Consider the following 27,325-nt stretch of genomic DNA (forward strand, 5'->3'; position numbering starts at 1 on the left):
GTGCATTTTTTCGCCTTTTCTTCAGATACAAATACATATCTAGACATACATACACATAAATACTTGTATATGCAATACACGTATATAGTGTCTTTAACATTTCATATATACCAACAGTGTTTTTAACATTACACAGACACATACATTGTTTTAATATTGCATGGATACATTTGCATAGCGGATTGCATAGCGTTAGGTAGTCATTGAGAGGACCAGGGATTTACAGTGAGCTATGACCTACGGTATGATTGGGTGGGTGAAAAAGTTTCTTGGTGGTGTGGGAGTGGGGGTTATCCCCTAGATATTGGAGCTGAGGCTGACCCCGAATTTGTGTACCGGAGCACCGGTCAGTCAGAGCTTAGTAGGACATGTTTAAGAGTTTGGTGAGGAGAAGGAGTTTCAGTTTTGGCTTGAAATGGGGTAACGAGTGATTGTCGTGTAGGTCTTGAGGCAGCACATTCCAGATTCTTTGGGCATTCCCCAAGAAGGAGCGGGTGCGTGATTTCTCTTTCTTGAATTTGGCCAGGATCAGAAGGAGGCTGTTAGAGCTTTGTAGAGGTCTCTTTTGTCCAGCTTTTCATAGTTTGCTTGAGAGGTAAGTTGGATTATCCATTGGAAGAGCTTTGTGAGTTATGCATGCAGTTTTCAATATAGCTCTTTCCTCTATTGGGAGCCAATGTAGCTACTTGAGTGTGGGGGTGATGTGTGATGTGGTCATGCCACCTCTCCTCCGATATTAGCCTGGCCGAAGCGTGGAGTTTTGCTTACAAAGGGGCTAGGTACGTTTTTGGGGTACCCATGAGGGTTGCATTGCCATAATCGAGCTTGGGGAGGATGAGGGCTCGCACCACAGCGTTTAGGTCATTACTGGGTATAAAGGGTTTGACTTTCTTTAGGAGTTTAAGCACATAGCCAGTTCTTTTTGCAGAGGCAATGATATGTTACTTTATGCTTAAGTGACTGTCGAGTGTGATTCCCAGGGATTTAACCGAGTTAGAGATGGAAAGTTTGCAATTTAGTGCAGTGATACTGATGAGCCAGCTAGTTAATGGAAAATGATTTTTCTTTGGTTTAGATTAGGAGGAGTTCAGTTTTGCTAGGGTTGAGTTTGAGGTGGTTGTAGGCAGCCATTATTGAACTGTGTGCAGAGTGTTGTTTAGTTGCTGGATATCCTTCACTGACGAGATTTTCATGTAGAGTTGTGTGTCATCCGCATATAGGACGTAGTTGATTCTGGCTCTTTTCAGGAGAAAGGGATGACCCTTGCTGGACACCTTGTGAGGCTGGCGTTGTACTTGAGATTTCATTGTTGAATTTAATAAGCGATGTGCGTTTGTTTAGGAAGGAAGAACGGTTAATGGACCGTTTCATTGATGCCTTTTTGAGTGGGTGTTTAGGAGAATGTCATGGTTGACCGTGTTGAAGGTGGCAGATAAATCCAGGACTAGGAGGCAGGCATGTCCTTTGTCCAGGGATCTGTGGAGATCATCAGTGATGTTCAGTAAGGCACTTCTGTACTACAACCTTTCCTGAAATTTGAAAGAGTCCAGTAAGTTGTATTTTTCAATGTGGCCACTGACTTTTAGAAAGGAAAGGGAGGTTGGTTAGAGGTCTTTAGTTATTGAGATCACTCTGGTCGACGACCAACTTTTTAATGCTCCAGCCACGCCATAGCAATCTGCACTGTACTGGAGGTTGGCACTACCGGACATTGCTGGAGCTGGTCCTGGGGGTTGGTGATCCCCAGTGCCATCTAGGGCTCCAGGAAGGGAGGGGGTCTTGCAGCCCCATCCATTGGACTACACAGTCCTAGGGAGGTGGTGATCACCGGGGCTGTAGCTCGGCCCCCACACTATTAATTCAATGAAGTGCGGGTGAGGTGGCGGTCCCCAGGGCATAATAGGCCCCAGGAGGGGGGCTCTTGCACCCCCTCCTTTATTTGTACACTGCCACCGGGACCTGGCCGGGGGACAATAATTAACAGAGCGCTGTAGTTTCCGTTTCATTTTTCATTTTTTTATTTTAAGCTGAATCCACGGATACCGCCAAAATCTTTGTAAAAGAATGCTTTTTTGGCTCTGGTGGAGTCCCAATGGTCCCTAAGAGGACTAGGGGATCAGGGTGTTTCTACCCTGCCTCCTTTTCTTTTTGTAATTTTTTTGTGTGGGAATCAGTTCAACCAAGTCCCAAGATGGCTGCCAACATATCCTAGTTACCGTGTTGGCAGCCTATCACATTTCAGTAGGGTTTCAGTAGGCTGTTGGGCTGCCAGATGTCTATATTTTTTAAACTTCAATATCTCTGAAACTACTGAATGGATTTACAGCAAATCATAAAAGCATGCTTTCTGGATCAACACCTAGCTTTCTTCTAAATTTGGTGTAATTCTGTTCAGCGGTTTGGGCTGTAGTCATCTCCAAAAAAGAAAAATACCCATAGACATAACATGCGGAAAACACATTTTGGGACCCCCCTTTTTTCTTGGCCCCTACTTGATGGATAACCCAAAAGAAGTTTGGTAAGCTTAGACAACTTTGCTTGAAGTGCAAAAACATTTTGAGCATGGGGAGCAGTCAATCCCTGCTGTAGTTGACATTTGTACCAAACACACGTTTTTTTGTGTGTTATACCATTTGTTGCACAGGTTTTGTGCATTTTGATCTCAAGCAGTATGTTTTAATTTTTTATTAGAAAAAAACATGCAAAAAAATAAATGTTTCAAAATAAAAAAAATACATTTAAAAAATAATAATGAATAACAGTTCTCGCTAGAACAGCAATTCTGTTTTAAGAAAGAAAAATGATATGTTATATGTATGTTTGTAATAGTGTGACTATACCTTGTTAAGTCTGTCAGTGAGTGTATAGATGAGTGAGTTGGTGTGTGAGCGTCTGTATGGGTGAGTGAGTGGGTGTGTCAGTGGCTGTATGACTGAGAGGCTGGATGTGTGAATACCTGTATCGGTGAGTGAGTGCGTCTGTGAGTGGCTATATGGGTGAGTGAGTGAGTGTTAGAGTACCTGTATGATTGAGTGATTGGGTGTGTGAGTGGTTGTATGGGAAAGTGACAGGGGGTGTGAGTGGCTCTATGCGCAAGTGAGAGGGTGTTTGAGTAGCTATAAGGGTGAGTGAGTGGGTATGTGAGTGCTATATAGGTGAGTGAGTGTGTGTGAGTGGCTGTATGGGTGAGTGAGTGGGTGTGTAAGTACCTGTATGGGTGAATGAAAGGTTGCATAAGTAACATCTGGGCGAGTGAGTGGGTGAATGAGTGGCTGAATGGATGAGTAAATTGGTGCATGAGTGGTCTATTGGTGACTGGGTGGGTGTGTCAGAGGCTGTATGGGTGAGTGAGTGGGTGTGTGACTATCTGTATGAGTATGTCAGTATATCTATGGTTATATGAGTGAGTGACAGGGTACATGAGTAGCTGAGTGAGAGAGTGTGTGAGTAGCTGTATAGGTGAGTATGTGAGTGGCTCTATTGGTCAGTGAGTGAGTGTCTGAGTGCCTGTATGGATGAGTGAGTGGGTGTGTCAGTGGCTATATGAGTGATTGAGGTTGTGTGAGTACCTGTATTGGTAAGTGAGTACATCTGTGAGTAGCAGTATGGGTGAGTGAGTGGGTGTGTAAGTGGCTGAGTGGCTGTATGAGTGAGTGACAGGGTCTGTCAGTGGCTTTGTGAGTGAGTGAGTGGGTATATGAGTACCTGTATTGGTGAGTTAGAGTGTGTGTGAGTGGCTGAAAGAGTGAATGAGTGGGTGCCTGCGTGGTATATGGGTGAGTGAGTGGGTGAGTGAGTGGTATATGGGTGAGTCAGTAGGTGCATGAGTGGCTGTATGGATAAGTAAGAAGGTGCATGAGTGAATGTATGGGTGAGTCAGTAGGTATGTGAGTGTCTCTATGGATCAGTGAGTGAGTGTCTGAGTAACTGTATGGGTATGTGAGTGGCTGTATAGGTGAGTGAGTGGGTATGTGCATAGCTCTATGGGTGAGCAAGTACTTGAGTGAGTGTGGGTGAGTGAGTGGGTATATGAGTAGCTGTATGGGTGAGTGTGTTTATGAGTGCTTGTATTGGTGAGTGAGTGTGTCTGTGAGTGGTTGTATGGGTGAGTAAGTGGGTGTGTGGATACCTGTATGAGTGAGTAAGTGGGTGTGTGAGTGGTTGTATGAGTGAGTGACAGGGTATTTGAGTGGCTGAATGGATACGTGAGTGGGTGTGTGAGTGTCTCTATGAGTGAGTACCTGTGTGAGTGACTGTATGAGTGAGTCAGTGGGTTTGTAAGTGGCTCTGTAGGCAAATGGATGTGTGAGTGGCTCTATAGGTGAGTGAGTATATCTGTGAGTATCTGTGTTGGTGAGTAGATTTGGTGAGTTGTATGGGTGAGTGAGTGCATCTCTGAGTGGTTATATGCATGAGTAAATGGGTGTATGGCTATCTGTATGAGTGAGTGAATAGGTATGTGAGTGGCTGTATGAGTGAGTAACAGGATGTGTGTGTTTGTATGGATGAGTGAATGGGTATGTGAGTAGCTATATTGGTGAGTGAGTGGCTGTGTGAGTGGCTGTGTGAGTGAGTACATGTGTGAGTGCCTCTATTGGCGAGTGAGTACATCTATAAGTGGCTGTATGATTGAGTGACTATGCAAGTGGTTTATAAGTGAGTGAGTAGGTGTGTGAATGATTGTAGCAGTGTGTATCTGGATGTCTCATTGGCTATATCACTCTTTGCCTCGGTGTGCACCTTGACAATCTAAGTTTGCTAACCAACACAAAATGAACTAATTAGCAGATTACATTCCTCCCATAGATGTTGCCATTCATCTGTATAAAAGCATAAAGAAAATAAATATATGTTAGTATCACATTTTACAAAATTGCACAGGAAATATTTAATTTCTACAATGCATAAGTTCATTTTATAGGAAAATAGTAGACATATCTTGTGCTGAAATAGTTTCTTAAATTACATTAAAGCATTTCATTTTCCTTTTTTACTGTTCTCAGCTTTCATACTTGAACACCATTAATGATGTACTTAATTAAGATTCATCCTTGAACAGTGGGGAAAAACCAATCATATAGATTGTAGAAAAAAACTGAATTGCACAGTATATCACTACAAATAAGAGACACTGTGCATTGCAATCACTTCAATAATTGAATCAAATCTTTACCTATAGTTACTGAACTAACCTAAACAAACATTTCTTAAAAATAACTCCTTTATTATTGAAAGTGGCATAATCATAGTATTAGACATAAAGGACACTGAAATTGTGTAGATCCTTATAAAGACATCACCCCTGGTAGACCGAGTGATGTCATAAGCAAAGATGATCAATGTAGAACAAATACTGTATGCCAGTTTTAAACAGTAATCCTCCTTAGAACTTTGGTTGAAGAAACAAAAGAGGAATTTGGTAGCCTGAAAGGCAGTTTCAGTTTGGGTTTAAGGATGCGGTCATTACATTTTGTCTATCCAGTTTTACTCCTCAAATGGACAGTATAGTGCCCACATTTAACACGAAGTCCTTCATGAAAGATGATAGCCATAGTAGTAGAAGTCCTTCCAGAAATGTATATTTGTCCAGCTTTTAAGTTCGCAATTTCTGATTCCAATTTACTTTCATCTGCTCTTCATCATTGTAGCATTAATATAAGGTATTTTGGACTTTTTCGTAAATATAATGTTGACATACATTTGATCGACAATTCGGGCAGGTATTGTTTTGGTACACTTTTTTGACCAAACTGCCAAAAGACACAGTTTTGGAATCCGGTAGTGTTAAGTAAAGAAATTGCTCTGCATCAATTTGAGTACTTGAAGTAAATGAGCAATTGTCAGGCTCATGGTTAAAAGAATAATATAGTCCAAATAAGTCATCAAAACCTATTTCTTCCTCTTCTAAAACTCCAAGGATAACCATTATACACTCCTGTGCATCTTGTCGAGTGTTCTGAGTAAATCATACTGATACACTACATATACCTACCAGATCTCAAATGCCTGAAGCATAATTTATCACAGTCCTACCACCATGTGAACATTGCAGCAAACCACACAGTGCAGAACATAAGCTTTTCAGTGGTTTCTGTTCAACTGTATTTACAAGATGTGGTAACTGAAAGAGTACATTGAGAACAAAAGTGGCATAGCAGTTGACACCAGAAGGGTGTTATAACTGGTAACCTGCAATACCTCCCTCATGCTCCGCTTTCCTTCCTGCACATAAACACAGGCACCCATGCACTATGGTGCAAGGGGGCCTGCGTTGGCGCTAAGCAGCTTAATTTAGCCCCAGCGAAGGGGGAAACACAGGGCTGCACCATATTCTAATAAATATGGTGCAGACCTGCATTTCTAAAGTGACGAAGCGTGTTGTTAGCCTTCTTGGCTTAAAGACACACTTCACCACTTTCTTGTAAATATGCCCCTACATGTCTTACCTTGTAAGCACTTATCACCCTTTCCATGGTCTACCTATGGCCTACCTTAGTGGTGAGTTATGTGCAGAAAGAGGGGTTTTTAGGGTTGGCAAGAGGTTTTCAATGCCAAGTCGACCTGGCAGTGACACTGCCATGCAGGCTCTGTGACTGCAGGCCTGGGATATGTTTCAAGGGATACTGGTCTAGATGGGTGACTTGGTTGTGCCAGTACTTGAGTACATATCTGAGTGAGTGTATCAATATGTCTGTAGGTGTGTGACTGGATGTCCAAGTAATTATATCGCTGTTTCACTAGCTGTCTTTGTAACTCTGTGGACCTGTAAAACTGTATGCAAGTGGCTATATAGATAGCTTACTGGATGTGTTAGTGAGTGTTCGAGTATGTAACTATGTTTGCAAATGGCTCAGTTACTGCTGGATACATAAGTGATAAGTGGCTGTGTGAGTGGCTCTACGCTTTTGTAACTAGGTATGTGAGTGGCAGTAAGGGTGGGAGACAGGATGTATAACTGGACATATGGGTCTGTAAGTGCACGATTAACTTACTTAAACTTCAAAGTATATGTCTTACATTTTAAGCACATAGTACTCTGCCCCATGGCCTAACTACAGCTACCTTAGTGGTCACTTATATGTAAGAAAAAGGGATTTTAAGGCTGAGCACTGGGTTTTAAATGCCAAGTCAGCCAGGTAGTAAAGCTGTACACACAGGCTCTGCAGTAGCAGGCCCAAGACATGTTTAAAGTGATACTTGTCAGGATGGGTGACTAGGAGTGTCAGTACTCTAGTACAAATCTGAATGGGTGTATAAGTCCCTCTGTGGGTATGTCACTGGATGTGTAAGTAACTATCTCAGTGTGACGCCGGCTTTCTTGGTATGTATGTTTATTCTGTTTATGTGTATGTACCTGGCTGTAAGGATTGCCTAAATGCTGCATTGATGAGTGTAAGGTATGTAAGTATGTGTGCAACTGGGTCTGTTGCTCATGGATACATACATGCTATATTGGTGTGTGAGTGAATGTGTAAGTACCTCTGTTGCTTTCTGACTTTTCTGACAATGCTTTTGTACATAGGTATGTGAGTTGCAGTATGGATGTGAGATTTGATATGTAACAGGGCATATCGGCCAGCAAGTGTGCATGTAACTTCAAGGAACCTCTAAGTACATGTATCACCTTTTAAACACATAGCAACATGTCTTATAGCCTACCCACAACCTACCTTATAGGTGACATATGTAGTACAGCAATAATTTACAGACCTATAGAGTTACTGAGAGAGCCAGTTATATACCAACATATTGAAAGTCTTCTTGTCTGGATGGGTGACTAGGAGTGTCAGAACTTAAGTACATATCTGAGTGAGTTTATGAGTTTCTCTGTAAGTGTGTCACTGGATGTGTAAGTAACTATGTCACTATATGACTGGCTCTCTTAGTAACTCTATGAGTCTGTAAATGTGTATGCAAGTGGCTGTATAGATTGCTTACTGGCTGTCTTAGTCAGTGTTGGAGTATGTAACTGTTTGTGCAACTGGATCTGTTACTGCTGGAGATATGGGTGCTATGTGGTTATGTGAGTGAATGTGTAAGGAACCGGATACGGGCTAACAGCCCTCATCAGCCAGGCTAGCTGGAATCCAGTGGCAAAGTGAGCAAGGGACCCACGTCTGGGCATACCCTGCCATAACCAGCATTCACTACCAATCTGGAGGTGAAATCACCTTTTTGGAGCAAATTGAAACGGTAGGTATCCAAATGTATCCAAATATTCTGTAAAGAACCAAGGCCTCTGTCGCTGTCTGACTCGGTGTGTTAGTTGCTCTATGCTTTTGGACATAGGTATGTGAGCTATAGTATGGGTGGAAGATTAGATAATTAACTGGACATATAGGTCTTGAAAGTGCACATGTATCTCACACAACTTCAAAGTACATGTATTACCTTTTAAGTACATAGCATCCTGTACTATTGTTTACCTACAGCGTACCATACAGGTGACTTATATGTAGTAAAAGAATAATTTACAGACCTATAGAGGTACTGAGAGAACCAATTATATACCAACATATTTAAGGCCTTGAATGTGAATTATATGTAGTAGAAGGGAAGTTTAAGGATTGGGAAGGTGTTTTACATGTCAAGTCAGCTTGGCAGTAAAAGTGCACATACACACTCTGCAATAGGAGGCCTGAGACATGTTTAAAGGGCTACTTGTCTGGATGGGTGACTTGGTTGTGTCAGTACTTGACTACATATCTGAGTGTGTGTTTCTTTCCCTCTGTGGGTATGTCACTGAATATGTAAGTAACTATGGGCCAGATGTACGACCCACCAATTTGCGTCTCGCAAATTGCGTCGTATTTGCAACTCGCAATAAACGACTCGCAAATTGGGATGTATAACAGTGTCTTAGACACTGTTAGCGATTCCTAATGGTGTCGCAAATTGCATGCCTCATGAATATTAATGAGGTTGTCACAATTTGCGACCCCATTAGGAAAGGATAGCACTCCCAGGGATGATGGTCTGCTGGGGTCAGCAGACCACCATGTCTGGGACTGCTTTTAAATAAAACAGTCTTTTTTTTAAAAATGTAGCCCGTTTTCCTTAAAGGAAAACAAGATGCATTTAAAAAAGAAAAATGAAACTTTTCAGTTTCATTTTTTTTAAGAGCAGGCAGTGAGTGCTCTTAAAAATATTTTCTCACATACTCACAAAGGGGAAGGGGTCCCCTGGAGACCCCTTCCCGTTTGCGAGTGGTAAACTGCGAGTGTTTTGCTGCCACAAATGCGGTCGCAAAACATTTGTACATGGTGGCATGGTGACTCACTATTAGGAAGGGACGCCCCTTCCTAATAGCGGGAATCACAAATGCTATTTTGCGAGTCAGTGACTCGCAAAATAGCATTTGTACATGCCATTACCCTTTTTTTCAGTCGCAAACTGGAGGATCTCCCATTTGCGGCCGCAAAAAAGGGTTGCACATCTGGCCCTATGTAGCTGTGTGACTGGCTCTCTTAGTAACTCTATGGGTGTGTAAACGTGTATGTTAGTGGATGTATGGATTGCTTACTGGTTGTAACTATTGGGCTATATAAAAGTGTGTGCTGCTGGTTCTGCTATAGCTGGATACATAAGTGTTTTGATGGTGTGTGACTGAATGTGTAAGTGCCTCTGTCACTTTGTGACTGGGTATCTAACTTACTCTATGGTTTTGCAAATTGATATGTTAGTTGCTGCACAGATAGCTGATTGGATGTGTAACTGCATATTAGTTTTTAAATCCTTTTCTATCCCTCTAAAAGTTCAAACTGCATGTTTTACCTTTTAAGCTCAAACCACTATGTCCTATTGGGTACCTAGAACTTACTTTAGGAGTATATATTTAACAAAACAAAACCTTTACTTTAAGCAGTCGTTATAAATGGCAATTTAACCTATCAGTGTAAACTGCACACATAGGCTGAGTCACATTAAAAAAAGGTTTGAGTCTCCTACTTCCAAGCAACTGTTTTACTATCTAGCTAGATTCCTTACTGAGTGTTTCACTGTCCAAATATACATGCATATATTATGTAGATTTCTGTATAAATGGGTGACTGCTTGCGTCAGTACTTGACTTCATACATAACTGAGTATTTCAGTGGTTCTTTGGGTATGTGAATAGGGATGTAACTATTTCATATGTCCTTTCATTTAACATGCACTCATAACTCTGTGTGTGTGTGTGCGTGTGTGTGTGTGTGTGTGTGTGCGTGCGTGCGTGCATGTGTGCGTGCGTGCCTGTGTGTCTGTCTGTCTGTCTCGAAATTCATCTCTTAAAATTTGCTTCAATAAAGCTGTGCTGTCTCCTTTCACAGAGTGCATGGACTCTTTGGAGGAAAGGACATAGTGGGAATGTTGGGAGCGCATGCGGTAGCGCTCTACCCTGCACCACCTGCGATTTGTTTCAGCCGGCGTGCCCCCAGGCCCGAAGGAGGCTGTTTGGAGGAGGGGAGGAGGTGGGAGCAGCAATCCGACACTGAAAGCAGATGTGCTCTCGAAGCAGGATTAAAGGGCTCCCCTGAGAGACCCGTCATGGATCAAAAAACTAGAGGGAATCAGGAGCAGGGCACCACATAGGCATCAGCTGAGCTGTGTGTGAGGAGGACAATGAAGGAGCTTGGAACATAGGTGAAGCACTAATTTCCACATGGAAGCATCTGGTTTTGATTGCAGCCCAATATTTTTAAGATTTTTAATATCTTGTTTGAAACCGTGGATATTTGATTTTCATCACGTTTATCAAGATGAACATGGTTTCGTTAATAAACAGCAAGTATTTCCTCTGTGTTTAGTGGAGGGGAAGAGTTCAAATAGTGTAATCAAAATGGCGCCTATTACCGATACAGGCAGAACGTGCTGAAACACGTCTCTTTAAATTTGATTCAATAAATTTGTGTTGTCTCATTTCACAGAGTGCATGGACTCATTGGAGGAAAGGAGATAGTGGGAATAAATATGTATCAAAGAGAAGAAAGGCATCGATGCCCAGTTCCAGGACACACAGCGTTTTATTCCACAATAAAGAAAGCAGCACAGTTCCTTCCCTTTTCCTGTTGCATTTCTGCTCGGAACAGAACCTTGATCACAGGTGAATCCATTTGCATTTCAAAGTGATTGTGTGCATATAAGCCATTCTGCCATGTGACTTTGTAGTTTCAGTGCATACAATTCCCATTGTGCACTACTAGAACCATTATAAACAAGCATTGGCATAGCCAATAGGTCTCGCTTTTGGGACTTTCTAAGTATTTAGTTATGCCGCACAATATCCTTGGTGCAACCACATCAACTGTTGCGTGGCTAAACACTTATAAGGTACCAAAGGCGAGACCTATTGGCTATGCCAATGCTTGGTGTGGTTGTGTGTGGTTTTGTGTGTGTGTGTGATTGTGTGTGTGTGTGTGGTTGTGTGTGTGTATGTGGTTGTGTGTGTGTGGTTGTGTGTTTATGGTTGTGTGTGTGGTTGTGTGTGTGTGTGGTTGTGTGTGTGTGTGGTTGTGTGTGTATGTGGTTGCGTGTGTGTGTGGTTGTGTGTGTGTGGTTGAGTGGGTGTGGTTGTGTGTATGTGGTTGTGTGGGTGTGGTTGTGGGTGTGGTTGTGGGTGTGGGTGTGGTTGTGGGTGTGGTTGTGGTTGTGGGTGTGGGTGGGTGGTTGTGTGTGTGGTTGTGTGTGTGGTTGTGTGTGTGTGTGTGTGTGGTTGTGTGTGTGGTTGCATGTGTGGTTGTGGGTGTGGTTGTGTGTGTGTGGTTGTGTGTGTGTGGTTGTGTGTGTGGTTGTGTGTGGTTGTGTGTATGGTCGTGTGTGTGGTTGTGGTTGTGTGTGTGGTTGTGTGTGTGTGGTTGTGTGTGTGTGGTTGTGGTTGTGTGTGTGTGTGGTTGTGGGTGTGGCTGGATGTGGTTGTGGTTGTGTGTGTGTGGTTGTGGGTGTGGGTCTGGTTGTGTGTGTGTGGTTGTTTGTGTGGTTGTGTGTGTGTGGTTGTGTGTGTGGTTGTGTGTGTGGTTGTGTGTGGTTGTGTGTGTTTGTGTGTGTGGTTGTGTGTTGTTGTGTGTGGTTGTGTGTGTGGTTTTGTGTGTGTGGTTGTGTGTGTGGTTGTGTGTGTGGTTTTGTGTGTGTGGTTGTGTGTGTGGTTGTGTGTGTGGTTGTGTGTGTGTGGTTGTGTGTGTGGTTGTGGTTGTGTGTGTGGTTGTGTGTGTGGTTGGGGTTGTGTGTGTGTGGTTGTGGGTGTGTGAGTGTGGTTTGGGGTGTGGTTGTGTGGTTGTACATGTGTGTGTGTGGTTGTGTGTGTGGTTGTTGTGTGGTTGTTGTGTGTGCGTGGTTGTGTGTGTGGTTGTGTGTGTGTGTTTGCCTGGCAAAAACACCTAGAATAAGTGGTGAACAGTATAAATTTGTGAGTGGAAATAGTGAGGTAGCATCCAGCACTGATGGAAACGATAAGATTTTGTAAAATTCCAATTTGGCAATTCGTCTTTGTAAACTGGGCTTTTCTGTTGAAGCTCTATATGAAAGTACTGTGGGGGTATAAATCATTAGTTGTACCAGTAATAAGGAAATTTATTTAGAAGTAGGAATAGGGCTGGAACTGATTTTATATTAGCTTTTTAGCTAATGTTAGCCTTTTAAGGTTTGGAACCAGGCTCTGTTATATTGTAGCAATGCAGAGTGATCAAATTAAAGCAACCTTTTCCACACCAGCTGGCATCTGTCATTGATTGAACTCTTTTTTGCACTAGTATGCTTTTAGTAAAGGACTATGGTCCATACGCATCAACGCACTTGCCCATAAACAAATGGATAAAACAATCCAAAAAATATTATTTGTGGTGTGACTATTGGCAACATCTTAAATGTAAATGGCTGCTGCAGTGATGGCATCGGCTAGGAATGTTATGCTAATGCAGTAACTCCAGTGGACTCATGAAACTTAAAAAAAAAAAAAGTTTATTGTTATTTTGGGAAAAATATCGGTGCAGAAAAGAAGTTTGCTGTGGAATCAGGATAAAGCAGTAGTTTGAATGTGTGCCTTTCATTAGTTATGTCATTATTTTTACCAATAACCATGCACGCCAATTGTTAAGTCCAAAAAGTTAAAACACAACTCTGTGCTAAACGAATGCGGTAATTGAAGCAAAATAGCAGTGCAGAGTAGCTATGCCGAAACCGGTTTATCGCTGGACTTGCCCTAAGAAAGTTAGCATTTACACTCATACATAGTTATAGCCCTAAAAAACTCTATTAATTTGTATAAGAAATAAAAAGAAAACCTTACTGAAGGTTACAAGAAGCAAGAACATGTAAAACAAGCAAAGTGAACAGATGCAAAGAGCGATCGGGAAGAAAGGCAGTCACAGGCCCAGGCGAGGAAGAAAAGGCGGGGAGGACCACACGAAAGGGGAGAGAGAAAAAGAGGCGGAGTCTGCCAAGCCAGATAAACAAGCACGCGCATCAGGAGTAACGATCATTGAAGATCAAAGCGAAAGACGTGCGGCCGAGTGGTGCTAATGACCCGTGATAGACAAATGGCGGCTGAGCATGTGCACGCTCACGTGAACGCAAGCGCTAGGCCAGCCAGCAGCACTTTGAAAACTCACCTCCAAAATGTCTCTCCGAGCCAGCGCATGCGCTGGGCTCAGCGAGACCTAAAGATGCAGTATAAATCTTCCAATAAAGCATGATTGCGTTCAAGGACACTACAATGTATAACGAATCCATTTCCTTCAGTGTACTGATAAACATTTTGCTTCAAAATATTAATGTTAACCATAAAACCAACCTGGTTTAAAATGTATATGGTCTTATAATATATTTAGTACTGATATGATAAAATGTCTTTAGGAATTCTGGCAGTCCGAGAAAAGTCGACAGGAGGCACTCCCACTCTCGTAATGCTCCCAAAATACATCAAAGAACAGTCTCTGAGAAAAGGGAGCTCCGAACCCTGAAGGGCGGCTTCAGCAGTATGGGTACGAAGCAACCCGTCAAACAATTGAAGAGAAGAAAGGTGCCAAAGTCCAGTTCCAGGACACACAGCGTTTGATTCCACAATAAAGAAAGCAAGGTGATTACGTGCTCAGTAACCATTCAGCCATGTGCACCCTCTAGACATTTTATCAAGTATTTTATAAGTATAACTGCTGAATTTCTATGGTTTTGCGTGAGTATATTCAGAACCTAACTATAAATTCCCAGTAACCTTTGGTTTTTTCAATGAAAAAAAAGATATATCTATATATGCAGAGAAAGAGAGAGATAACTATCATGTGTATATGTGTCTCTGTATATGTCTATATTTAGATGTGTGTACGTTTATATACATTTATACTTTTATTTTTTCTTCAAAAACAAAATATAGATAGATAGATAGATAGATAGATAGATAGATAGATAGATAGATAGATAGATAGATAGATAGATAGATAGATAGATAGATAGATAGACAGACAGATAATTTTCCAAAATCTTACATGTATTTATTTTATGTTGAAGTGACTGGACACTTGGACAAATTTAAATATAGTGGCTGTTTTTTGCAAATGTTGTACATTTGATCAACTTTTTTTCTGTGTGAATTGCAAGCTCAAAACATTACCTATTTCTCCATAGCATCTGTATTGTCTGCTTTAAAAGTCATTGTTGGAAGCACTAAATTATTATAAAAAGGCCGTAAAAATCAATTTGCCTTACTGCAATAAAGGCCTCACTGAAACTGAAGTACTATCACATCTAGTTAGAGGGAGAACACAAACAGATGCACCTGGGATGGCAATGCTAGCAGTTTTACGACCTCCACTCGTCCCTCTCTCACCCAAGGTGATGATTGAGTTGCCATGTGTCATCTGAGATGCAGAGAAAGGTTAACTTGCTTTAAATGTGCCTCATGGAAGAACATCTCAGTCTTCAGCAGAAAAGCAGCCCAAACTAATGAAACAATTCTGCTGAAAAAATGTGAATGCTCCAGCTCTTATTGAAAAGCTCTGCAGAGAAGAGAACAGGAGCCAGTATAAAAGCCGCTCATGTGGCTGGTCTTTCTAAATGAGCTGATGTTAAAGCCATTAAAGTTGATGGCAGAGTGCACGCTCCAGTAAAGGCCCTGAGTGCTGGGCACGGGTTTGTGCAGGTACCCAGTATATAGGCATCAGGCAACATAGGTGAGTATCTTGGAGCCCTCATCAGCTTACCATTGGTTGGCTTTCCTGTCACTCTCATTTGCCTGCTTCTTATTTGTGTCGCAGCTTGCCAATCTTGTGCCTATACCGCCAATGGAGCACAGTCTGTTTGCCGTTATTGGCTGACTTCTACAGTTCCACTGCTTGCATTTCAAGCACAATTTATTTATTTTTGGTGAAGTACTCTATGGGAATGCATGCATGTGTGTGTTTTCCAGCTGTCTCTCTTGTGTTTTTCTCTCCCTCTGTTCTCTGTGTTGCTCTCTGTCACCTGTGTGCTTCTCCCCCTCCATGTTTCGCACGGCCTTGTGTACTTCCTTCAGTTTCTTTCTCGGCTGTGTGCTTCAACCCTGCACTTTTGACATTGCTCTCTTTTGTCTGTCTTCTTTCCCTGCTCTCAACTTTGCTCTCTCTCTATCTGTCAATTGCTTATCCACACTCACTCCCTCTGTATTGCTTTCATACCTGCGCCCCATGTGTTGTTTCACCTGCCCACACTGTGTTGCTTCTGTCCATCTGTGCACTGGATGCTTGACCAGGCTGCAGGGTATATATACAACGCTTTGGGGTGCACTTAAAAGGAAGAGAAGAGAATGTCAAGATAATTCTTGTGCATTCGCTGTCTGGTTGCTGAAGGACCCTGCTTTGTCCTACCTGGTTTGTCCTACCAGACTTCTGTCTCTGAGCTTTATAAATTACACTTTTGGCCCATTTGAAGGGACAGAAACCGAATGCCAGGACAATTCTTGTGTATCTACTGACTGGTTGCTGATAAATCCTGTTTTTTTTCTACTAGACTTCTGTCTCTGTATTTATTGTGGGTACAGTGCTTGCCCCAAACTGGATTTTAGTGTAAGACGTGGGAGGACATTAGGATTACCATAGTACACTCAGTTCTGGTCCTTAGAGCCCATGTTTACTATGGCGAAACACTTTCACCATCTTAAAGATGTTCAAGGTGGATTGGGTTGATGAACTTTTAATTCACTTGTAAGGACGTGCCCAGGAGTTATTCCCTCCCACTAGCTTGTACCAGGTATAAATGTGAAACTTTAAGGCACCTACTTCAGACCACTTCTACAACCTGCGGAAGAACAGATGATCACTCCTGGACCCGAGAAAGAACAAAAGAGGACTGAATCTGCTGTCTGTGACCTGAGAGGAGCCCTGAAGGACTGGAACACATCCTTCTTATACCCTGGACAAAGATGGGTACTCCAAGCGTCATAAGGCTGACCTCCTGCTCAAGCTGCAGGGATACAACAAGTTACAAGAGACCTTTCAAGCAAATGCCTAGCTAACCATTGGCTACTGGATCTGGACTGGATCCTTCTGTTGGCCTCTGTCTGACACCCTGTGAGTCTCTAAGTGCCTCCCCTGACGTTTTGGGGTGAGGCTTTAGAAATGATTGGGACTTAAAGCAATAAACCTAGATAGTAAAATATTTGAACAGGACAAACCTGGCTGGTGTATTTGGCCCCCACTCCACTGCGGTCAACGTTGCATGGCATCTAGGACCCAGTCTACCTTGACCATTGACTATCATTGGCACTTTGTGCTTCTTAATGCCATTTGTATTAAAAAAATTAAATTCAGATCTCCAGTTACCCTTATTGGATTTTTGTAATTTTAGTGTCATTGTGTTTATAATTTTTTTTCTCTGTTTCTCCAGTTCAGTTTTATATTTTATTATTTTGCATTTTGACTTTATTGCTGTTTTTGTAATGCATAAATACTTTACACATTGCTCTAAGTTAAGCCTGTCTGCTCTGGGCCATATCTAACATGAGGTTAAGCTCATGTTAATTTAGCGACCACGAGGGTTCACCCTGACAAGGATTGTAATTAACTGAGGATGATACATAAACCCTTAACCCCTTCCATGCGGGGGTAATTCTCCCACGGCGTGGGGGGGCAGCGGCTGTGGCGCTGTGCTCGTGACGAACCCAGCTCGTCATGAGGCACAGTGGAGCTGTGCTCATGACGAGCTGAGCTTGTCACGACCCCGCCCACTGATTGATTCTCCAGCACAGGCGGGGAATCAACCGCGCGTGGGCGGGCCGCGACAGTTATGACGAGCCCAGCTCATCATGAGCACAGCTCCACTGTGCCAAATGACGAGCTGGGCTCGTCATGAGCGTCAAAGAGGTTAAACTAATACTCCATTTTCTTACATACCCCCAATCTCTTCTTTTATGAAGAACACTGGTGTTTAGTTGACTGCTCTGCACCTCCTTAGGATCAACCTCCACTGATCCAATTTCATTGGGTTGAACCTTTTAAAGCTAATTCCACAGTGGTCTTGAGACAATGGGGACATGGGACATTGCATTCCTACCATCAACCAAGTACTTTGCAAAGGGGATGAACTACCACTGGGTCGAAACACTAAGCATTTTTGTGGCCTTCATTGTTTGTCCTTGGTGGTAAACAGAGTAGTGCTTTGTGGACACATTTTTTTCCACTGTATCATGAAAGCAGATTAGTCTGGTATTAATATTTGACAAGAATGTTTGTAAAAAATTAAGCAAACGTACTGCAGTCTTAGTTTGGCAAAAGCAAAACACAGCAACAACACAGTACTATATTACAACAGTAAAACATTAAAATAACATAACAGCATTACACCATCCCAACACAGCAACACAACAAAAGAACAATGTAGCCGCAATGCTACAACACAGTACAACAAAAATACACAAAGCAATAACACAACATTACAGACCAACAATAATCAACACATTGAAAGCACAAGGCCACAAAACACCAGCACAAAAAATTTGCAGAAAGCAGAAACAGACCACAACACGGCATCAACAAAGCAAAACAACACGACAAGAGCATACTGGTTCTATCAAGTCTCTCCTGCTTACTAGGCACACATTTATCTATCCACCAACTATACTGCTCTTTGGTCTTCTATTGCAGATAGAATGACTTTTCCCTATACAGCTCTCCCTCTGCCATGAGCGGAGATTTGACTCCGTTGGGACCGTGTTTTCTAAGGGCAAGATGTTAGAATACGATACACTTACGAAGGAATGTTATATTCCAGAAGGCCAATTTCTCATATGTCTACCAATAAAAAGGTCATGTTATGTATTATGGCACACAAGGCTGACTCAAATATAGCATGCATGCAGTAATCCAAATGATTTATAAAAGGGTGATAAAATGGCTGTACTTTATTTACCCACCAAGTAGAGATGGAATCTCCCAAGCTCTGTGCACTATGGGAAACAGATTTACAAAGATCTCTTCACCACACAGAGTAGGCCCAAATATTAGCATTCCCACACAAGATATCACTCAAGCATGTGATTTCAACTGATTCGGTGTTACATCCTAAATAGACCCTACCTCACACCATGTAAACTTAGCAATATGTAACGCAGCATGACATCTACTTGCCCTAGATGCCTGGCTACTGGTGAAGATCTCCCACCTATTCTGTTGGCCTGTGCTTCTTTGACACTTCACTGGAATGTGATCACTGTCACTTCTACCATCACACCGGTAACTGGGCACAATGTAAGCAATTTATTGGAAACCTGTGCTGGGTCTCACTGCTCCCCTTAAACACGATAGTGCAGCTGTAAAATGTATTAACCTAGCATTACTGCTAACGTGTTGCAACATTGCAATGCATTCGAAAAGCACCAAACTACCGGAAGCCATTACTTGGCAGCAAAAGGCTGTTAGAGGATTGAATACTGAGAGTGGCCATTTGCATAGAGAGTCTAAGGAAACCTCCATAGCCTTCTGATGGGATGTGATGGCTGAATCTCTACAAACAATAACGATCTTCCTTCGTAAATGTTCCCTGACATACACAATTGCTGTCTAGCAATCTCCCCTGATGGTGTTTGACGCTATTATAGAAAATCCGAAACTGGAGCCTGATTTACAAAGGGAAACTTAGAATGTTGTGTAAGTTTGTTATTTTGGGTATTCACAAACAACAAGTTAGTAGTAAGTTTACGGCTGTCGTGACTCCGCAGTTGGGGGTGGAGAACTCTGCACATAAACAGATAGGACAGGCATATCCCTTCCGACCGCGCAGTCTCAAAGTTACTTTTTAATCGTAGTTTGTGAATACCAAAAAAGAGGAAACTTACACAAAAGGGTAAGTTCAGCGTTGTGAATCGGACCCTGGGGATATAAAGCACTAAACAGCCTGAATTATCTATGTTAAAGTTGCTTCTACGGATGGGATTGGAGTGATGGGATTTACAGTGCGATACCATATATCTGACTTTTTATTTTTTAGGAACACATGAAATGTAATGCTGAATTGATTGATCTGATCGGTGATGATTGGAAGGGAGTTGCGGCTCTTTTTTGAGTTTTTTTCAGCGTATTCATTCTTAAAATGTTAAATGGCTTCAGTATAGACAACTTATATTATACAGTATGCGTCAACGGTTATAAGACAATCTACTGCAAGCTAATGAATACAACTAATGTATACTGCATTTTTGCATAAGTTACTTTGCCAATAAAAACATATTAAATAAACCACAAGATGATAACACAACAAAATTATACAACAAACCGATAAAACAGTGCAACAGTACAGTTGTATTGTGTTTTTGAGCTATGTTTCTATGTTTTGTTGCTATCTTGTCTTATTATGCTATGGTTATGTACATATTATTGTGTTGCTGCTGCATTATTTTTCTGTAGCATTATTGTATCCTGTTGCATGATGTTGTTCCGTTGTCATTGCATTGCTTTTATATTCCTATGTTGCATTTTTGTTGCGGTTGCTTTGCTGTGTTATTATGTCCTGTTGTGTCTGGTCTTCTTTTGCCATTACTTAGTATCGTTATTGTGTTCTGTTATTTCATAGGGGATTGTTACAAACTGCTCGTTTCCAGGCAAATGCAGCACATTTCATGAACGTTATAGAGTAAAACAGCCGTTTACCAGTGCCCATGGTACTAACATACCAATGCTAGTGTTCGACACTTTGTATGATACCGCAGAATCTGATATTAAAGAGCCAGCAGCTATCCCCTGCCAAGCTCGGTGAAGGTGATCCGGCCCGCTGATGTCCTGCAACACTGATTCATAGAGGTGTCGTTTTCAAAAGTCCCAATGTAGACAGAATACTCATTATAATACTGCTGTCCAAAAAGAACGAGGACATAGGGGCATATCAACAACAACCGGCGATAATTATCGCTCAGCGCTCTTAGCGTGAGGATAATTATCGCCGGCTAGCGTGAATTTTTATCGCTGAGATAGCGTGCTATTAGCAACGCTTATCTCAATAGCGATAAAAATCTACACGCTAACAGGCTAACGTGAGATTATCGCTGGAAACCCAGCGATAATCACACGTTACCTTGTTGATAGGGACAGGCAAACTTAGCCATGATATCCTCCTTCCATAGGATATCATGGCTAAGTCTGAAAAATACCAGACGTAAAAAAGCAGCGTTAACCGCGGTTAGCGCTGCTTTTTTTGTCTCTAACAGGATTAGCGACATTCTTGATAATAGGAGAAATGTCGCTTAGCGACATTTCTCCTATTATTTTACTCTGGAACGCCCCCTTTGCATCTCATTAGAGATGCAAGGGGAAGCGTAGAGTAAAAGGGTGCTAACATGCAAATTTGCATGTTAGCACCCTGTTGTTGATAGGGCGCTAGTTTTATCTCTCCTTTTTTGGCTTTTAAAGCCAAAAAAGCAGAGATAAAGCCCTTGTTGATTTGCCCCATAGATAGTAAGTCGGGAGATAGTGAAAAAACAGCTGAATTGCCAACATTATCACTGTATAATGTCATCACACAGCACAATGTTGTGTGGTTGCAAAGTGCGGTTTTGACAAACTTGGGTTTGCTCATGTTACAGTGATTTGAACAATCATCTTACGATTCAGTGTTTATTTTTTGCAATGCCCCTTATTCTTCCCTCCCACCCAGGGCAATCGCGAGGTGTACATTTGCCCCTGAAGCAAGCTACAGGCAACCTGTAGTACGAACATCATAAAAAATAAATCGTATATCTTTGCACTCAAATCACATACAAATAAATATACAACAACTGTAGCCCATGGCAACACATACCGAGAATGATTTTGCCAATTTTATAAATATGAATGTATATTGCAAATAATTGAAGTCATTTTCTGGAAAACAGTACTAAAATATGATAGACAAAAAACAAGCCATGTCTTACAAATTATTCTAGGATGCATTGTACTCAGCTGTTTTACTCTCTCTCCTTACCCACACACTAGACAAAAGATTTTTGCAAATTACAATTTAATAATAATTAATACAAACAAAAAGAACGGGAGAATTGGGGGAGGAAAGAGAAGAAAGTGAATATCATTTAAACGTATCGTCAACCCCTTAACGCTAAGAACATTGCATTCATTCTAGCTCTTCCTTCATGAGCCCAAAGCTCCGATTCTTTTTCTTACAATGTAATTGGTTTCGTTTTCTGCAACAAATACAGTAAGGCTGAGGAAGAAACTTGAATCCAATTTACAAGTGTTAGATTTTAAGCTGCTATTAAAGCAGAATTGATATGTACCCGCTGAGCTCGACGAACTCTTATTTTACCTTTAAAGGACATAGTGTGGAAATGGCGCGTGCACATATTCTCTAAAAGCATAGGAGCAGATTTTGAGCCTTAATAGGCTGACCCGTGGAAGTGGCATTAAAGACACCACACTAAAACGGATTATCTGAAATATAATGCCAATTCAGACTTGCTGGATACAGTGGCGCCCGCTGAGTCGGAGGAGTGTCGCCCCACTGCCTGTTGAGCAGTGGAAAATAAAAATAAAATCATAATACCAAGAAGTTATTATCATTGTATTTTTCTTTGCGACTTCAGCCAGGTTGGGCGGGGGGCAGGGCTGGCTCAGCGCAGATGGATCATGAGTGGTTTGCACTCCCTCCGTATGCGCGCATGACACTTTGACCAGCCCTCTAGGGCTGGCCAAACCGTCGTGCCACTTGGCATGTTCTCCATTGGCTGAGTTGCACAGCCCCGTGGAGAACATGCCCAGCCTCCCCAGGCACTGCCTGAGTGGGCAAAAAGGCCGCTCAGACCAATCACGACACTGCTCTTGCAGCGTCATGATTGGTCGGCAGAGTCCAGAAGCTTGGGTGCTTCCGGTACTTCTTCCAGCAGAGAACAAGATGGAGGAGAGGCAAGAGAGAGGCGTGCGGCGGAGGCGGTGGTGGCAAAGTAGGTCAGTTTTTTTTTTTCATCCCTCCTCTGCCCTACCACCCCTGGTCACTGGCAGTAGCCACTGGCTGGATAGGTGGGTGAGGAGTTGTATAATCAACATACTAATACATGCTTACTGGTGATTGACTGTGTAGGCGCCCCTCTACAACACCAAGGAAGGTTTCCATTTATTGGGACTGGCATACAGACACTTTGCTCTGTCTTGTACAGAGGTGTACAGGTTCTTGTTATCCTATGATACACTCCAACCCTGTCTCTTGCTCTTCTGTTTTCCAGCCTATAGTGAACAGAAATAGCAGATTCCAGCCTATAGTGAACAGAAATAGCAGAACATCTATGAGTAGGTAGCGGCAGCAATCTGAACTCAGCCAGGAGCCGTGCATAAGGCAAAGAGGTTCCTATGCTGAAAGAGGCCCAGGATCAGCTCAGCTTTAGACTGGACTCCCTGTACTGAATCACCCAGAATTTAACAAGATGACTCTAGAGTATTTTTAATAACCTTGTTTAACTAGACTTATTCCAAACAGCAATTATTTCAACAACTGTATCATTTGACAGCTTCTACTGGGCTGTTGATGTCTAATACCCCCAGCACTTTCTGCAGTTTACAAGAACCATACTTATGATACCGCACACCTGACAGCAACCTAAGCACAAATGTTACACTAACACCAAGTGAAAGAGACCAGCTGCAAATGCGCAGGCACATAGAATACTTTCCTGTTTGGTAACTGAAAGACTGCTGATAATGGCTCTGTTAGACTGTCCTTACAAACATAGTACCTTTAAAGTATAATGAAACGTCCTCCATCAAGACTTACCTGCCCAGCGCAACCATGTTCAGTAAGACATCCCACCGATGAACAGAGGACAGTTCCAGATCATCGTGAATCCACATAGCAATCAGTGAGTCATTGGGACGATAAACTCACATAGGCTCTAAGGCGAACTGGGAACCAGTGTTTAATTTGTGTGGTGGATTGTGATGCTCTGCACTGCAACTTAAATGTCAACACCGGTACTTCTGTCAGTCTGCCATGTGCTGGCACTGTTTGTCTGATTTAGAAATGAGCACAACAACGGTTGTTTATAAATTCAGTATACGTTAAACATGACTAATTGACTAATTCCTGCAGTCCAAGCTATTCTTGTTCTTGGGGGCCTGGAATAGTCTGGACTGTCACACATGTAGGAGTGTGATGGTTAGGTGGCTGTGTTGGTACTGTCAAAGGCAGTGTTGGCAGGGACAATGGGCGGCGCAAGCTGCCATAGCCAGAGCCTTAGTACTTATTTTTTCACAAATTAAGCACTGTTGGAAAACAAAGCAGCTCAGAAAAAAGTGGTCAAAGCAGCCCCTTCTCCCTTCTTCTCTCTTCCTTTCTTTCTTTCTTTCTTTCTTTCCATTCATTCTCTCTCTTTCCTCTTTCTCTCTTTCACTCTGCCTCGCCATCTCTTTCTCTCAGCCCTCATAAAACGATTTCCAGTGGCTCAAGCCCCCTGGGGAAATGCCCAATGGGGTAAATGTCCACACTGGCCCTGATAGGCACTCAGTTGAAAATAGTGCAAAAACGTTAGGGGGATTTTCACAAGGATCTATCGCCGAGTAACGGCACTTTATCACAGCCAAAGGTTGCGATAAACTTATCGCCCCAATCACAAGCTGGTGTTAACAGCCCACAGCACCCAGTTTACCCGCGATAGTAGCCGCAAAAAACATCGCATAGATGACCCCCGCAACTATCGCTAATGAGATGCAGAGTAGGCGTTCCACGTCAACACCACACCACAACTTTCACAACGACAAGCCAGAACTGCGATAAGAACACAAAACAGGCGACAAGGGCGTTAGCAGCAGGAAAATAACACCTGCTCTGACCTGGTGCAAAGTCGGACCACAGCCAGCACTACAAAAGGGAGCCCAGCCCACAGCCACATCGGAAGGGCAACAGATGCCACGGAGCCACTGACATGAGCCCGGACACCCAGAAGGGCCACAACACCCACCGCCACTACCCCAGGACCCCAACACCCCCCCGGAACACCCCCCTGGACCACTACATAGGCTGCACAGACAAAGACAGAGGACCCCCAGGAAACGCACCAGCCTCACAGACCCAACACTTTGACAATGTAATTTCCCCTACAGGCACAAAAGGACAACCATCCTACGCATCCTGACCAACAACGCCCAACAGGCCGACGGCAACAACCCAGCGGACAACCAACAACCCACCCAACACAAAGCTGCTGGCTGTGCTGCACCTGTTGGCCCCTGGAACCCCCCAACCAACACCCACTAGAGTCTGAGGAGTCTCACAGCCAGCCACATCCAAGTCCCTCACACCTGTCCTGGACATCACCATCAGCCTGGTACCCCAGTCCCTACATGTCCAACACAATGCGCAGGATCCGCTGGAGACCAAGCAAGGTCCATACACCATAGCTGTATGCACGCATGTGTTGGGGGCAATCCACTGCACACGTCATACCTATGCCCCCTGATGACACAGCACACAAACACCGCAACAGAAAGCACACGTCTCACATCAATGTGCAGGCAACATCCGAACACTGTGTAACCTCCACCAATGTGGCCTCCAAATACCCAGCCACTGTGCATGGCCCCTTCATCCTCTGACAGTCCAGCAGCAACCAGCGTTCCCAGGATGGCACCAAGGGAAATGCAGAGTCCCTTGGCAAGTTCCAAATGAACACCACACTCACCTCAACTCCACAACCATGCAACTCATAACCCTGGCAATGCACACGTCACAAAACCAACATGCAAAACAACATGCCCACCCACCAGACACAACAGAACAACTCACAATGGCAACCTGGGCAAGCCGTGAACATGAGCCATCAACGGCATGGCACCTCAGCCACACACTAGCCCAATGTGGGAAGAGGTGGCAACCCGGCCTGTGTGAAGGATGCAGGAGAACCATGATTGGGAAAGCTCACAATGCGAAGAGTGGCGGAGATGTGCTGGACAGACCGCAGTATGCCGAACACACCCATATCCATGGGGACATACACCTCTGGTGTATGGAGTGTAGTGGGTAGTAGACGCAACCATGTCACCCCAGCCAGTGGGGGAGTTCACTGAAAAGTTGCATGTTACCTCCCCCCCGTAAGCGTGAGTGGAGTGGGATGGCCCGGCGTACGTCAGGCCAGCGTAGGGGAGTGAATAAAAAGCACGTAGCCCTGGGTGCGGTCCTCTTCCGGAAGGTCCAACGTCTCTGTCAGGACGGTGCCTCTCACCACGCCACGAGGCTGATACCGACCTCCTGAGTGGAGTTGCCTGCGATCATGTGCGCCTGCCGTAACCCGGCCCGCTGGACCCCGAACCCGTCAGGCCTGCCCCAGTGCAGCCAGGCCACACTGATCACCTTCTGACACCGGCGTGTGTCAAGGAGGGCCCACCACGTGCCGCCGCAAGCTCCAAGCCCAAGGCCCGCGACCTTGACAGCCTCTCAGACCATCACGGCCTCCACGACACAGACCCACTTTACTCCTTTCTCGTTGACGTACTCTACTGCGGACTCCGGACTACACCATGGTCAAGTAGGTCACACATTTGGAACTGAGTCTTGATTACACCATGGCAGTGAACATTATTTAAGGCAGAGTTCATGTCACTATAATCCCTTCGATGTGGTGCCACCAAGTCTGTGCATAGCATTACAACCACACATGTCTGTGGGCCTATGCGGACTACTGCCCTCGGCCAACACTGCGATAGGGTAGGTCACAGAATTGGAACTGAACATTGATTATTCAAAGGCAAGGCGAGGCATAAGAGGATGACGCGTTGCAGTCCGGAGGGAATGAGATCATCGCTACGGAGGTGATCGAACACTACCGACAACTGCCCTGGTGTCACTAACCGTGCATCGCGCGCCAACGGCAGGTGGGTGTGGGCCACTGCTGACTGCTGCCTCCGGCCTACACTGCGGTCCAGTAGGTCACAGAGTCTTGATTTAGCAATGGCGGAGTTCATATCAGTGTACCGACATCATCGCAGACTGCATCCCCTCTCAGCACCGGTGCCACTAAGTCTGTTCCCCGACATTCATGGACACTCTCTGGTCGTACATTTGTGGCATCTGAGTCTATGGACTAGGGGCGAGTTTTCATCCTCATGTAGCTGATTCCGAATTGGTGATGAAAATGAGGCTGTCGCTTTCCACTCCACCATTTGCTGCTTCCGGATAACATCAAACTTTCCACATCATGCCCTGGAGGACATCTTCCTCTGTCCCCCGAAAGACTCTGCCACATTCACCTTCAACACCGCTGAGGACCCGCTCACTGCGCGTGGACCTACCTCAGTGCACCGGAAGTCACCATCCCGTGGCAGGGTGCCTGTGCCGGCCGCTGTGCATCCGGGGCCCCAAACTCTGTGCTGGTCAGGTCTGAGACCCCTTCTTCTGAGATATTGGATGGCCTCTGAGGCGATGGCCTTAGGGTCATCGACGCCAGGTGTCTGTGGCTCTGTGCTGTCCGCTCCCTCTAGCCTCAACTGTGGTCCACCAGGGCTCACACACCAAATTGAGTCCTGATCGGCCCATACGTCGTATCACCGCAGGAGGCACACGCCACCAGCGTCAGGACCACTTCCAACCGCCATCTACCAGAGTCAAAACGGTGGTCCTGACAGACTTACTGAGTTGCTCACACCTGTCGTGGATGTCATCATCAGCCTGATATCCTGCTAGGCACTCCAGGTGCCACTGACTCAGTGCACCGCAAGCCATCGTCCGTTACTGATTGAGTTTTGTGCTATGGAGAGGTTGCGCAGCGATGTCACGTCAAGCAGTGTGGGAGACCTGGGACGTTGATGAGGAAGATGTTGCAGGTGTAACACACCCCACTGCATCTGCATCAGGAATATCTCAAAGGGACACAATCCGAGACTTTTTCTTCACATTGGCGTGCTCAGCTGTAGTGCCC

Source organism: Triturus cristatus, chromosome 2_1 (genome assembly GCF_964204655.1).
Source record: "Triturus cristatus chromosome 2_1, aTriCri1.1, whole genome shotgun sequence".
NCBI classification, from domain to species: domain Eukaryota; kingdom Metazoa; phylum Chordata; class Amphibia; order Caudata; family Salamandridae; genus Triturus; species Triturus cristatus.